At 41.6% G+C, this 14,112-nt stretch overlaps 1 protein-coding gene across 1 annotated transcript in view; it reads left to right on the top strand.

The window, feature by feature from the left end:
• ANAPC15 (anaphase promoting complex subunit 15) overlaps positions 1–14,112 on the top strand; it is a 93,015-nt gene that overhangs the window by 51,686 nt on the left and 27,217 nt on the right. The window contains exon 3 of the mRNA XM_079788175.1: positions 10,955–11,119. The gene's annotated coding sequence lies outside the window, so the exon portion shown is untranslated. The remainder of the gene's footprint in view (positions 1–10,954; positions 11,120–14,112) is intronic.

The following is a 14,112-nucleotide window of genomic DNA, read 5'->3' as shown; positions in this document are numbered from 1 at the left end:
TTCTTTTGGGTGCATACATAGAAGTGGAAGAGCTGGATCATGTGCTAATTCTATTTTTAATATTGAGAAACTGTCAGACTGCTGCAGAATTTTACATTTCCATCAACAGTGTAAAGAGTTCCAGTTTCGCCGAAACCGGTTTGGCTCAGTGGATAGAGCGTTGGTCTGCAGACTGAGGGGTCCTGGGTTCGATTCCGGTCAAGGGCATGTACCTTGGTTGCGGGCACATCCCCGGTGGGGGGGTGTGCAGGAGGCGGCTGATCAATGTTTCTAGCTCTCTATCCCTCTCCCTTCCTCTCTGTAAAAAATCAATAAACTATATTAAAAAAAAAAAAAGTTCCAGTTTCTTTTCATCTTCACCAACACTTGTTATTTTCTGTTGAACTGTGGGGGGGTGAGGGGGGATAGAAGCCATCCTAGTATGTAAGGTGAAATCTCATTGTGCTTTTGATTTGCATTTTCCTAATGATGAGTGGCATTGAACAGATTTTCATATGCTTTTTGGTCATTTGTATATCTTCTTTTAAGCAATGTTGTTTGACCATTTTAAAATCAGGTTCTATGTTTTTTATTGTTGAGTCGAAGGATTAGGCTCTTATCAGATAAATGATTTGCAGTATTTTCTCCTGTTCTGTAGGTTGACTTTTCACTCTAATTGTTCATTGATGCACAGAAATTTTTAATTTTGATGTAATTCAATTTAACTCTTTTCTTTTGTTGCCTGTGATTTTGCTCTCATATCCAAGAAATCAATGCCTAATACCATACCATAAAGCTCTTACCCTATATTTTCTTAAGGAGTTTTAATGGTTTTGGCTTTTATAATTAGATTTTTGATCCATTTTGAGTTAAATTTTGTAGATAGAGTAAAATAAAGGCTGAAAGTATTTTTTTATGTGAATATCCAGGTGTGTCCCAGCATCATATTTTGAAAATGCTATTCTTTGAATTGTCATTTATTTAATTGAATTGTCTTGATACCATTGTCAAAATTCTGGACTGTAAGTTCTATTCCATTGATGTGTACATCTACCTCATGCTGCTACCACACCGTCCTGATTATTGCAGTTTTGTAATAAGTTTTGAAATTGGAAAATGTGAGTCCTCCAATTTGGTGCTTTCTTAAGATTGTTTGAGCTATCATGGGTCTCTGGCATGTCCATATAGATTTTAGGATCATATTGTCTATTTCTCAAAAATAGTCAGCTGGAATTTTGGTAAGGATTGATTTGAATCTATAGAGCAACTTGGGGAGAATTGCCTTTTATCAAAAGTGTCTTCTGATTGATGAATATGGAATGTTTTTCCATTTTTACACCAGAAAATTGTTGAGAATATATCTGGAAAAGCTGAGCACGTTCTTTTGGGTGCATACATGGAAGGGGAAGAGCTGGATCATGTGCTAATTCTATTTTTAATATTGAGGAACTGTCAGACTGCCGCGACCCATTAGGAAAGGGTCCTAATGCCGCAACCCTTTAATACAGTTTCTCATGTTGTGGTGACCCCCAACCATAAAATTATTTTCGTTGCTACTTCATAACTGTAATTTTGCTACTGTTATGAATCGTAATGTAAATATCTGTGTTTTCCGATGGTCTTAGGTGACCCCTGTGAAAGAGTCGTTCGACCCCCAAAGGGGTCGCGACCCACAGGTTGAGAACTGCTGATTTATTAGGTTTTTAACTTCTTTCAACAATGTTGTGTAGTTTTCAGTGTACAGTCTCTTACTTTGTTAAATGTATTTCGATGTGTTTTGTTCTTTTTTATGCTATTGTAAATGGGATTCTAAAATTTATTGTTGTATTTTTCATTGCTAGTATAGAGAAATACAATTTATTTTTATATATAGATCTGGTGATCTATAAACTTGCTGAACTCACCTTTTAGTAATACAATGTTTTGTAGGTTCCTTAGGGTTTTTTATATACAATGTCATTCCATCTGTGAATAGAAATGGTTTTATTTCTGGTTTTCAATCTGGATGACTTTTATTTCTTTTTCTTGACTAGTAGCCCTAGCTAGAACCTTCAGGAAAATGTTGAATAAACATGATGAGAGTGGATATACGGGTCTTATTCCTGATCTCAGGGGGAAAGCCTTTTGGTATTAAGTATGATGTTAGCGATGGCTTTTTGTTTGTTGGTTGGTTGGGTTTTAGAGAGAGAGAGAAGGGAGGGGGAGAAAGAAAGAAACATGGATGTGAGAGCAAAACTTCAATCAGCTGCCTCCTGCATGCCCCCTACTGGGGATCAAGATGCAACCCTGGTATGTACCCTGACCTGGAATCAAACCGGCAATCTTTGGGTACACAGGACGATGCCCAACCAACTGAGCCACACTGGCCACGCAGCGGTGGGTTTTTCATAGATGTTCTTTATCTGGTTGGGAAATTTTCCTTTTCTTCCTAATTTGTTTATTGTTTGTTATTTTTGTTTTTTAATATATATATATTTTTTATTTCAGAGAGAAAGGAAGAAGGAGAGAGAGACAAAAACATTAATGGTGAGAGAGAATCCTAGATTGGCTGCCTCCTGCACGCCCCACACAGGATCCAGCCCACAACCCAATCCCTGACCGGAAATCGAACCTGACTTCCTGTTTCATAGTTTGACACTCAACTACTGAACCATGCAGGGCGGGCTTGTTTGTTTGTTTGTTTTTATCATGAAAGGATTTTTAATTTTGTCAAATGATATTTCTGTATCAATTCACATGATAATATGGGTTTTGTTCTTTATTCTAGTCATATGGTATTTTGTTAAATCAATTGACTTTTGAATGTTAAATAAACTTGCTTTCCTGAGATGAATCCCACTTGATTATGGTGTACAATGTCTTTGACATGTTGCTGAATTCAGTTCGCTAGTATTTTGTAGAGGAGGCTTATGACTTTATTCAAAAGGGATATTGGAAGAACAACAAAAAAAAAAGACTAAAAGGGATATTGGGGTGTAGTTTTCTTTTCTTGTGATGTCTTTGATTTTGTGTCAGGATAATACTGGTCTCATGGGATGAGACCAGTTGGGAAGTGTTCCCTCCTCTTCTTCTTCTTTTTTTAAAATTTTATTGTTTAAGGTATTACAAATAGTAGTACATATGTCTCTTTTTTTCCCCTCACTGACCTTCCCCCGGCACTTGCCCATGTCCCCCCGCCCCCACCTCCTCTTCTTTTTTAAAGATAAGTTTGTGAATGATTGGTATTGTTTTTTAATTTTATTTTTCAATTACCATGTCCATTCAATGTTATTTTGCATAAGTTTCAGTTTTATAGCATAGTGGTTAGGTAATAACATACTTTACAAAGTGTTCTCCCTCATAGTTCCAGTACCCACCTGGCACCATACATAATTATTACAGTACTAGAGACCTGGTGCACGAAATTTGTGCACGGGGGTGACGGGGGGGGGGTCCCCTCAGCCCAACCTGTACCCTCTCCAATCTGGGACCCCTTGGGGGATGTTCGACTGCCGGTTTAGGCCCGATCCCATTGATCGGGCCTAAACCAGAAGTCAGACATCCCTCTCACAATCCTGAACCACTGGCTCCTAATCACTCACCTGCCTGCATGCCTGGTCACCCCTTACTGCCTCTCCTGTTGGCCTGGTCACCCTCAACTGTACCCCTCTGCTGGCCTGGTCGCCCCTAACCACCCCCCCCCCACCAGCCTAGTCACCCCTCACTGCACCTCCTGCCAGCCTAATTGCCCCCAACTTCCCCCCCTGCTGGCCTGGTCTCCCCCAACTGCACCCCCCCCTGCTGGCCTGGTTGCCCCTAATTTCCCCCCCATCGACCTGGTCACCTCTTACTGCCCCCACCTGCCAGCCTGGTCACCCCTAACTGCCCCCCCTGCCAGCCTGGTCGCCCCCAACTGCCCCCCCTTGCTGGTCTGGTCATCACCAACTGCCCCCCCCCCCCCCCCCCGCCAACCTTGTCGCCCCTCACAGTCCCCTTGCCAGCCTGGTTGCCCCATGCAGCCTGCTGTTCAGTCATTGGGTTGTCCCTCACTAACCCTCCTGCCGGCCTGGTCACCCCACACAGCCTGCTTGTTCAGTCATTTGGTCATCCCTCACTAACCCCCCTGCCAACCTGGTTGTAGGCAGCCATCTTGTGAGGGCGTGGGGGTTAATTTGCATATTGCCTCTTTATTATATAGGATTATTTACCATATTTTCTATGTTGTGTTTTCTATATGCATGACTATTTTATGGCTACCAATTTGTACTTCTGAATCCCTTCACCTTTTTACCCAGACCCCAACCCCACTCACCTCTGGCAACCATCAGTCTGTTCCCTGTGCCTAAAAGTCAGTTTCAATTTTGTTTATTCATTTCTTTTGTTCTTTAGATTCCACATATAAGTGAAATCATATGGTATTTGTATTTCTCTGACTGATTTATTTTACTCCACATAATACTCTCTAGGTCCACCATGTTGTTGCAAATGGTAAGATTACATTCCTTTTTGTGACCAAGTAATATTCCATTCCATATATGTACCACAATTTTTTTTTAATCAATTCTTGTATTGATGGGCACTTGCATTAGTTCCATATCTTGGCTATCCTATGTAATAAATGTCTAATATGCTAAGTGTCCAGTCGTCCGGTCATCCATTCAACTAATCAAAGCATAATATGCTAATGATATGCTAAGGCCACTCAACTGCTCGCTATGACATGCACTGATCACCAGGTGGCAGACACTCAGACAAGTAGGTTAGCTTGCTGCTGGGGTCTGGCCGATCGGGACTGAGCGAGATGGGCTGGACACACCGTGGAACCCTCCCACCGTCCCCTCTGGCTGGCCAACCTCCCGTATTTCTCCCCGGCCCCGATTGTGCACCTGTGGGGTCCCTCAGCCTGGCCTGCGCCCTCTTGCAATCCGGGCTGAGGGCCTCCCCCCTCAAGTGCACGAATTCATGCACTGGGCCTCTAGTTAGAAATAACACTGCAGTTAACATAGCAGAGCATATATTATTTCAATTTACTGTTTTTGGTTTCTTTGGATATATACCTAACAGTGGAATTGCTGGGTCAAAGGCAGTTTCATTTTTTATTTTTTGAGGACCCTACATACTGTTTTCTATAGTGGCTGCACCAATCTGCATAAGGGTTCCCCTTTCTGCACATCCATGTCAGCACTTGTTGTTTGTGTATTTAGTTATGCTAGCCATTCTGACAGATGTGAGGTAATATCTCATTGTGGTTTTAGTTTCTCTGATTAGTGACATTGAGCACCTTTTCATATTTCTATTGTCCATCTGTATGTCCTCTTTGGAGAAATGTCTATTCAGGTCCTCTGCCCATTTGTTCTCTCTCTCTCTCTCTCTCTCTCTCTCTCTCTCTATATATATATATATATATATATATATACACACACATATATATATATATACATATATACATATATATAGAGAGAGGATATATACATACACATATGTATATATATGTATACATATATGTATATATATGTATACATATATATACATATGTGCATATATGTATACATATATATGTGTATATATATGTATACATATATATACACATATAAATATACACACACAAATATATATGTATGTGTGTGTGTGTATATATATGTGTATATATATGTATATATACATATATATATGTATATATACATATATATATACACATATATATACACACACACATATATATATACATACATATATATACACATATAATATGTATATACATATATATATCTTACCTAATAATAGAGAAACATGTCGATTGACCGTACCTCTGCTACGCCCACAGCCAATCAGAGTGAGTATGCAAATTAACCCAACAAAGATGACCGTTAATTTGCATACATACCTGGGTCCCGGGAACCTCTTCGGCACCCAGGTCACTGCCAGCCAGCCATAGGGCGGAGGCTTTAGGCTTGGGAAGGGGCTGAGCCTGTGATCAGAGGGGCAGGGGGAACCCCTTCCCAAGCCTAAAGCCTGGGGCAGAGGCTTTAGGCTTGGGAAGGGGACGAGCTTGGGATCAGAGGGAAGGGGAAAAAATCAATGGAAACATATCCTCAGGTGAGGATAAAAAGAAAAATAAAGAAAGAAATGTCATATCCTATGAAAGACACATCTTGAAAATGCTTAAAGAAAGTTGTCATTTTTTCATGGTGAAGGGACTGGAGTCCGTGTTGATGAAAATACCTTGGCAACTGTGGTGACTGGCAGGCAGTGGCTGCAGTAGTGGGGTGATGGGGCTGGCACCTTCCCCTGATCAGCCTGGTCGCCTCCCGCAAAGGGAGGCCAGACTGCGGCTTAGGTCCGCTCCCAACGGGGAGCGGGCCTAAGCCATCAGTAGGACATCCCCTGAGGGCTCCCAGTATGTGAGACCGGGTAGGCTGGGCTGAGGCACCTCCCCCCAGTGCACGAATTTCATGCACTGGGCCCCTAGTAATGTATATATATAAAAGTTATTTTTATTTTATTTATTTCAGAGAGGAAGGGAGAAGGAGAGATAGAAACATCAATGATGAGAGAGAATCCTTGATCAGCTGCCTCCTGCACGCCCCCTACTGGCAGCCCCAAACCAGGGCATGTGCCCAGACCAGGAATTGAACTGCGATTTCCTAGTTCATAGGTTGATGCTCAACCACTGAGCCACGCTGGCCAAGCATCTGCCCATTTTTAAATTGGATTATTTAGGAGTTTTTTTATGTTAAGTTGTATGAGTTCTTTATAAATTTTGCATTTTCAAATCTGTCATTGGTGAATATCTTCTTCCATTCAGTAAGTTGTCTTTTCACTTTGCTGATGATTTCCTTTGCTGTACAAACACTTTTAGCTTCATGTAGTCCCATTTGTTTATTTTTTCTTTTGTTTCCCTTGATATATCAGGAAAAAATATTGCTAAGAGAAATGTCAGAGATTTTATTGCCTATGTTTTATTCTAGGAGTTTTATGTTTTGAGTCTTACATTTAAGTCCTTTTTTCCTTTTTATTAATTTATTGGTGTGATACTGGATAACAAAATTATACAGGTTTCAGATGCACAATTCTAAAACACATCATCTGTACGCTGGATTGTGTGTTCACTACCCCAAGTCAAGTCTCCTTCCATCACCATTTATCCCCCTGTACCCTCCTTAACTCCCCCACTTCCCATGTTTAAGTTTTTAATCCATTTTGAGTTTATTCTTATATATGGTGTAAGAAAGTGGTCTAGTTTTATTTTTCTGCATGTATCTATCCAATTTTCCTAGCACCATTTTTGAATAGACTGTCTTTAACCTATTGTGTGTTGTTGCCTCCTTTGTCAAATATTAATTGACCATATTGGTGTGAGTTTGTTTCTGGGCTCTCTATTCTCTTCTCTTTTTTTTTAGAACTTTTTAAAAAATATATATTTTATTGATTTTTTACAGAGAGGAAGGGAGAGGGATAGAGAGTTAGAAACATCAATGAGATAGAAACATTGATCAGCTGCCTCCTGCACACCCCCTACTGGGAATGTGCCCACAACCAAGGTACATGCCCTTGACTGGAACCGAACCTGAGACCCTTCAGTCTGAAGGCCGACGCTCTATCCACTGAGCCAAACCAGTCAGGGCTTTTTTAGAACTTTTAAAAAATATTTTTATTGCCCTAGTCAGTTGGGCTAAGCTGCTGTTTTTCACAGCTACTGCAGTTGTGAGATAGCTGGTTTTAAAGGCTACCATTGTGTTTGGGAGAGGAGGATGGGGAAAAAGCAAGTCAAGCCCTAGCCTGTTTGGCTCAGTGGATAGAGCGTCGGCCTGCTGACTGAAGGGTCCCAGGTTCAATTCTGGCCAAGGGCACATGCCCGGACTGTGGGCACCATCCCCAGTAGGGGGTATGCAGGAGGCAGCCAATCAATGATTCTCTCTCATCATTGATGTTTCTATCTCTCTATCCCTGTCCCTTTCTCTCTGAAATCACGGTTTCATCTTTCCTTCTTCACAAGCTTCCCTGTAACTGCATAGTTGTTTGCTGCATTGAATTTCTTTTAGCGACAATGAAAAACACGTTAGTATTTTACTAATGTAGTCTTTAAGTTTCAGTCTATACATTAAAACATGGAGGGGAAAAATCTTCTGAGGAACACTTTTTTTTTTTAATATATTTTATTGATTTTTTTACAGAGAGGAAGGTAGAGGGATAGAGAGCTAGAAACATTGATCAGCTGCCTCCCACACCCCCCACTGGGGACGCCCGCAACCAAGGTACATGCCCTTGACCGGAATCGAACCTGGGACCTTTCAGTCCGCAGGCCGACGCTCTACCCACTGAGCCAAACAGGTTTCGGCTTTTTTTTTTTTTTTAAATATATAGATATATTTTATTTTATTGATTTTTTTTTACAGAGAGGAAGGGAGAGGGATAGAGTCAGAAACATCGATGAGAGAGAAACATTCATCGGCTGCCTCCTGCACGCCCCCCACTGGGGATGTGCCCGCAACCAAGGTGCATGCCCTTGACCGGAATCGAACCCGGGACCCGTCAGTCTGCAGGCCGAAGCTCTATCCACTGAACCACACCGGCCAGGGCTCTGAGGAACACTTTTAAAAACCATTACAGTGTAATGGGAATATTCACTACTTACACATCATGTATTTTCCCCCTAAATGTTGTATAAAGAAGTGACAGTTCAGCTGAGCATATGTTAATAAAAGGTCTGCATTAAAATAAAATGAAATCAATAAAAAAAAAAGCGTAAGTCAAAATGCCAAGAGTTGGCTATTTTCTACCGAGATTCAACCATTTTTCTTAAATAAATGCTCTTTCGATGTTTGAAAGTTTGGGTTAATTTCCAGAGTTCTGGAAAAGCTGAGTTTGACGTCTTGCCAGTGTTCTTGCTTTCATGGAGGAGTGGATTTTCAGATGCCCTTCCTCTGCCATTCCAGAAGTGCATCTTCAGGTTACTTTTATTTTAAGAGGCAAAAAGCTTTAAATAATGTTGGCCACTCCTATGAAGAAGTAGTCTCTGAGTATACATTCTGCACTTAACATGAAGAAATAAGTTATTTTTTGTTTCCTGTGTTTTCCCCTACAGCAGTGTTAAGGTCCGTACCCAACCTGACTGTGAACTTTTACTTCGCAGGAAACACGTTAATTTTTATTTTATTTTGTGCTGGCTCACTCACGTCGTGCTCTTAGGTCATGATACAAGACAGTATGTTTCCTCACTTCTAGAGAAGTTAAAATTCTTAATGACAATGTTATAAGATAGAGTTCTCTTATTAATGAGACAGCCAAGACTCAGGCTATTTCCTGCCAGCACTTTCTTCAGTTCTCTTCTCTAAATCAGGCCCTACATTCAGGACAATAAAACTATCAAGGTGTATTTTACACCAAAACCACCCTAGCATTTCTCAGACAGCTGCTAGAATACACCAAAAAGTTGCTCTCTAATAAAGAAGTATTCAAGAAGGAATGCTTAAAATAATTAAATATAATTGGTATGCTCCACGTTTTAAAATCAGCTTCTCAGTATTATAAGAGCTGCCCTGTTCATAGTCCACAATGTGGAGGAAGGTGACAGCAAAGAAAGGAACTCATCCCTTTGAGATGAGTTTTATACAAGGTAAAGGGTTCTGACCGAATGGTCAGTTATTGTGGTCCTTTTATTTTATTTTTTAAATTCTCACCTGAGGATATTTTCCCATTGATTTTTAGAGAGAAAGAAAGAGAAAGGGAAAGAACGAAATATCGATGTGTTTACATTGATTTGGTTGCCTCTTGCACCGGCGGCGGTTGCGGGGAGGAGGGAGGTACATACCCTTAACCAGAATCGAACCTGGGATCCTTCGGTCTGCAGGCCAATGCTCTATCCACTGATCCAAACCAGCTAGGGCTTGCTTTAAAAAAAACAAAAAACACAAACCAACATATTTTTATTGATTTCAGAGAGGAAGGGAGAGGGAGAAAGAGAGAAACATCAATGATGAGAATCATTAATCAGCTGCCTCCTGCATACCCCACACTGGTGATTGAGCCCGCAATCCAGGCATGTGCCCTGACCGGAATTAAACCATGACCATCTGGTTCATAGGTCGACCCTCAGCCATTGAGCCATAGCGGCTGGGCATGGACCTTTTCAAATGGGTAAAATCATACTCATGTTCACAGGCAAGGGCTTACATGATGACTGTCAACAATTTTATTTCCAAGGTGATTTGATTCCTTTATTTAAAGTCACCTTTTAGCCCTGACTGGTTTGGCTCAGTGGATAGAGCATCGGCCTGCGGACTGAAGGGTCCCAGGTTCGGTTCCGGTCAGGGGCATGTACCTTGGTTGCGGGCACATCCCCAGAAGCAGGTGTGCAGGAGGCAGCTGATTGATGTTTCTCTCTCATCGATGTTTCTAACTATCGCTCTCCCTTCCTCTCTGTAAAAAATCAATAAAATATATTTTTAAAAAATAAAATAAAATAAAATAAAGTCACCTTTTAATTTGACTTGGGGTGGTAAACACATAATACAACATACAGAAGATGTATTATAGATATATATACCTGAAACCTATATAATTTTATTAACCAATGTCACCCAATATATTAAATAAAAAGTAGACTTTAAAATATCACCCTTCATTATTGATAGGAATTTAGGTACACATCTTACAAAATAGACTGTAAGGCCCTCAAGATTTCTAAATACATCCAGTGTCCTAATCACCCACAGAGCTCTGGCAAATAGAGGAGACAAATGGAATTATCAAAAATAAGTTGAGAAGAAAATAAGTAAGTTGGGTAAAGTAGTTGAGAAAACGAACTCTCCTTCCCAGGTTCTAATAATATATTCCCTGAAAGCAGCCATCAACTGAGACCTCACAAACCTCCTCACCAGGAGATTCATGTTCTGTTCTTCTCTCTTTCATTCTGCTGTTGGAAATGAACACATTGATCAGATCATTTGGTCCTTTTGACAAGTGGTTTCTGTTCTCCCCTTTTGTTTCCCTACAGATCCTGTCATAATTGACTGTCGGGGAAATAGACTCATGGATCTGACACCACCACCATAAACCAACACTTGGATAATTCAACCTATCAGAGTCCTGGTTCTTGTCCAGAAAAATTGCAGCCACAAAGCAGAAGATTTCTTGGAGGGAAATGCTAACCCACAAACAGGTAAGAGGAAATCTTTTTTTCTAAAGTTTTAAAAAATATTTTTTTTATTGATTTTAGAAAGAGAGGAAGGGAGAGGGAGAAAGAGAGAAACATTGATGTGAGAGAGAAACTACAATTGGTTGCCTTCTGTATGTGCCCGATCCGGGACCAAACCCCCACCCAGGTATATGCCCTGACTGGGAACCAAACCAGCAACCTTTCAGTGTACAGGATGACACTCAAGCAACTGAGCCACTCCAGCTGCACAAGAAGAAATAATTTTTAAAGAATAAGTGAAGCCGAAACCGGTTTGGCTCAGTGGATAGAGCGTCGGCCTGCAGACTCAAGGGTCCCAGGTTCGATTCCGGTCAAGGGCATGTACCTTGGTTGCGGGCACACCCCCAGTAGGGGGTGTGCAAGAGGCAGCTGATCGATGTTTCTCTCTCATCGATGTTTCTAACTCTCTATCCCTCTCTCTTCCACTCTGTAATAAATTAATAAATTAAAAAAAAACTTATTTAAAAAAAAAAAAAGAATAAGTGAAGTTGCCCTACCCGGTTTGGCTCAATGGATTGAGTGTCGGTCTGCAGACTGAAGGGTCCTGGGTTCGATTCTGGTCGAGGGCATATGCCTGGGTTGGGGCTTGATCCCCAGTAGGGGGCGTGCAGGAGGCAGCCGATCAGTGATTTCTGTCATCATTGATGTTTCTATCTTTCTCTCTCTCTCCCTTCCTCTCTGAAATCAATAAAAATATTTTTTAAAAAAGAATAAGTGAAGTTGACGAAGGATATGCTTGTGCTTATTGTGTTGGTATTTTTGCTAATGTGTTTCATGTTGGGGTTGTTTTTTTAAATTTTTTCTATGATGCAGCCCTTTTTCTTTCCCCTGGCTCTGATCTATAACACTCAATTTAGCAGACCATACTTGTGCCAACTAAAATAAACACTCTCTCTAAAACAAATCCTTGGCTGTAGCTGGTTTGGCTCAGTGGATAGAGTGTTGACCTGTGGACCAAACGGTCCCAGGTTCGATTCTGGTCAAGGGGCACATACCTGGGGTTGCAGGCTCGATCCCCAGTGGGGAATGTTCAGGAGGCAGCCAATCAATGATTCTCTCTCAACCATTGATGTTTCTATATCTCTCTCCCTCTCTCTTCCTCTCTGAAATCAATAAAAATAAAAATATATTTTTTAAAAAATCCTTGGTCAATGGGCTACTCTCCTAAACATTTATACTAGTACTAGAGGCCCGGTGCACAAAATTCGTGCACAGAGGGGGTGGGTGTCCCTCAGCCCAGCCTGTACCCTCTCCAATCTGGGACCCCTCGAGGGATGTTTAAACGGGCAGTCAGACATCCCTCTCACAATCCAGGACTGCTGGCTCCCAACTGCTCACCTGCCTGCCTTCCTGATTTCCCCTAACCGCTTCTGCCTGCCAGCCTGATCACCCCCTAACCACTCTGCTGCCAGCGTGATTGATGCCTAACTTCTCCCCTGCCAGCCTGTTTGCCCCCAACTTCCCTCCTCTGCCGGCCTGGTCACCCCTAACTGCCTTCCCCTGCAGTGTTGATCGCCTCCAACTGCCCTCCCTTGTAGGCCTGGTGCCTCCTAACTGCCCTCCCCTGCTGGCCATCTTGTGGTAGCCATCTTGTGTCCACATGGGGGCAGGATCTTTGACCACATGGGGGCAGCCATATTGTGTGTTGGAGTGATGGTCAATCTGCCTATTACTCTTTCATTAGATAGGATAGAGGCCTGGTGCAGGGGTGGGGGCCAGCTGGTTTGCCCTAAAGGGTGTCCTAGATCAGGATGGGGGTTCCCTTGGGGTGTGGGGCAGCCTGAGCAAGGGGCCTGTGGTGGTTTGCAGGCCAGCCACACCCCCTGGCGACCCAAGCAGAGGCCCTGGTATCTGGAATTTATTTACCTTCTACAATTGAAACTTTGTAGCCTGGAGCGGAGTCAAGCCTCCTGCTCGCTCCATGGCTGGCAGCCATTTCTGTTGGGGTTAATTCACCTTCTATAATTGAAACTTTGTAGCTTGAGTGGAGGCTTAGGCCTGCAAGGGAAGGCGGAAAGCTTGGCTTCCTCCGTTGCCTGGGAAACGTTGCTCTCTGTAGCCATCTTAGTTGGGTTTATTTGCATATCTGCTCCTGATTGGCTGATGGGTGTGGCTTGTGGGCGTGGCTTCTGGGTGTAGCGGGGTTAGGGCCAATTTGCATATTACCCTTTTATTAGGTAGGATTGTCTCCATCTATACCAAGAACAGACTCCCTCCTTGATTTTTGTTTTGTTCCCACAATGTCTCAAAGTTTATAATGAAAAAGAAATAATCTCAAATGGTAGATTTTTATGGAGCCAGATGCTAAATTCCTTAGAATACATCTCCTCCTAGGCACATCCAATAGAAATTCAGAATCATATAAGATTCCCTATATGCTACCATTGCAAGAAAGTGTATCCTATAGGCAATCATTCATTCATTCATTTTACATATCATAAAATTTACTCATTTAAAGTTTAAAATGATCTTGCCAAGTGGTGCAACCTCACTGTAAATGAATTTTAGAACAGTTTCTTAACACATTTGTAGTTAATCCCTGTTCACAAATCTAACCCCAGGAATTAAAAATTGTGCCTTTTCTGGCTTTTCATACAAATAGACATTTGCATAATGTTTTTAAAGTTCATCTATGATAATGGCCTGTGTCAGTAGTTCTCTAGCTTTTGTTGCTGAATAGTATTCGTTATATAGATACAATACATTTTGTTTATCTGTTCATCAGTTGATGGACCTTTAAGTTATTTCCAGTTTGGGGCTTTTATGAATATGCTGCTGTGAACATTCACATGCAAGTCTTTGTGTCATGTATATTTTTATTTCTCAAGTCAATACTTAGGAGTGGACTTGTGGGTCGTGAGACAGTTTTACATTCAACTTTTGAGAAACTGCCACTGTTTTCCAAGGGGCAGTACCATTTCCATTCCCATCAGCAATGTATGAGGGTTCCAGTTTCT

The sequence above is a fragment of the Cnephaeus nilssonii genome (assembly GCF_951640355.1).
Source record: "Cnephaeus nilssonii genome assembly, chromosome: 13".
In the NCBI taxonomy this organism is placed as follows: domain Eukaryota; kingdom Metazoa; phylum Chordata; class Mammalia; order Chiroptera; family Vespertilionidae; genus Cnephaeus; species Cnephaeus nilssonii.
Note: the sequence above shows the minus strand (reverse complement) of the source record. Positions and strands in the feature narration are given on the sequence as shown.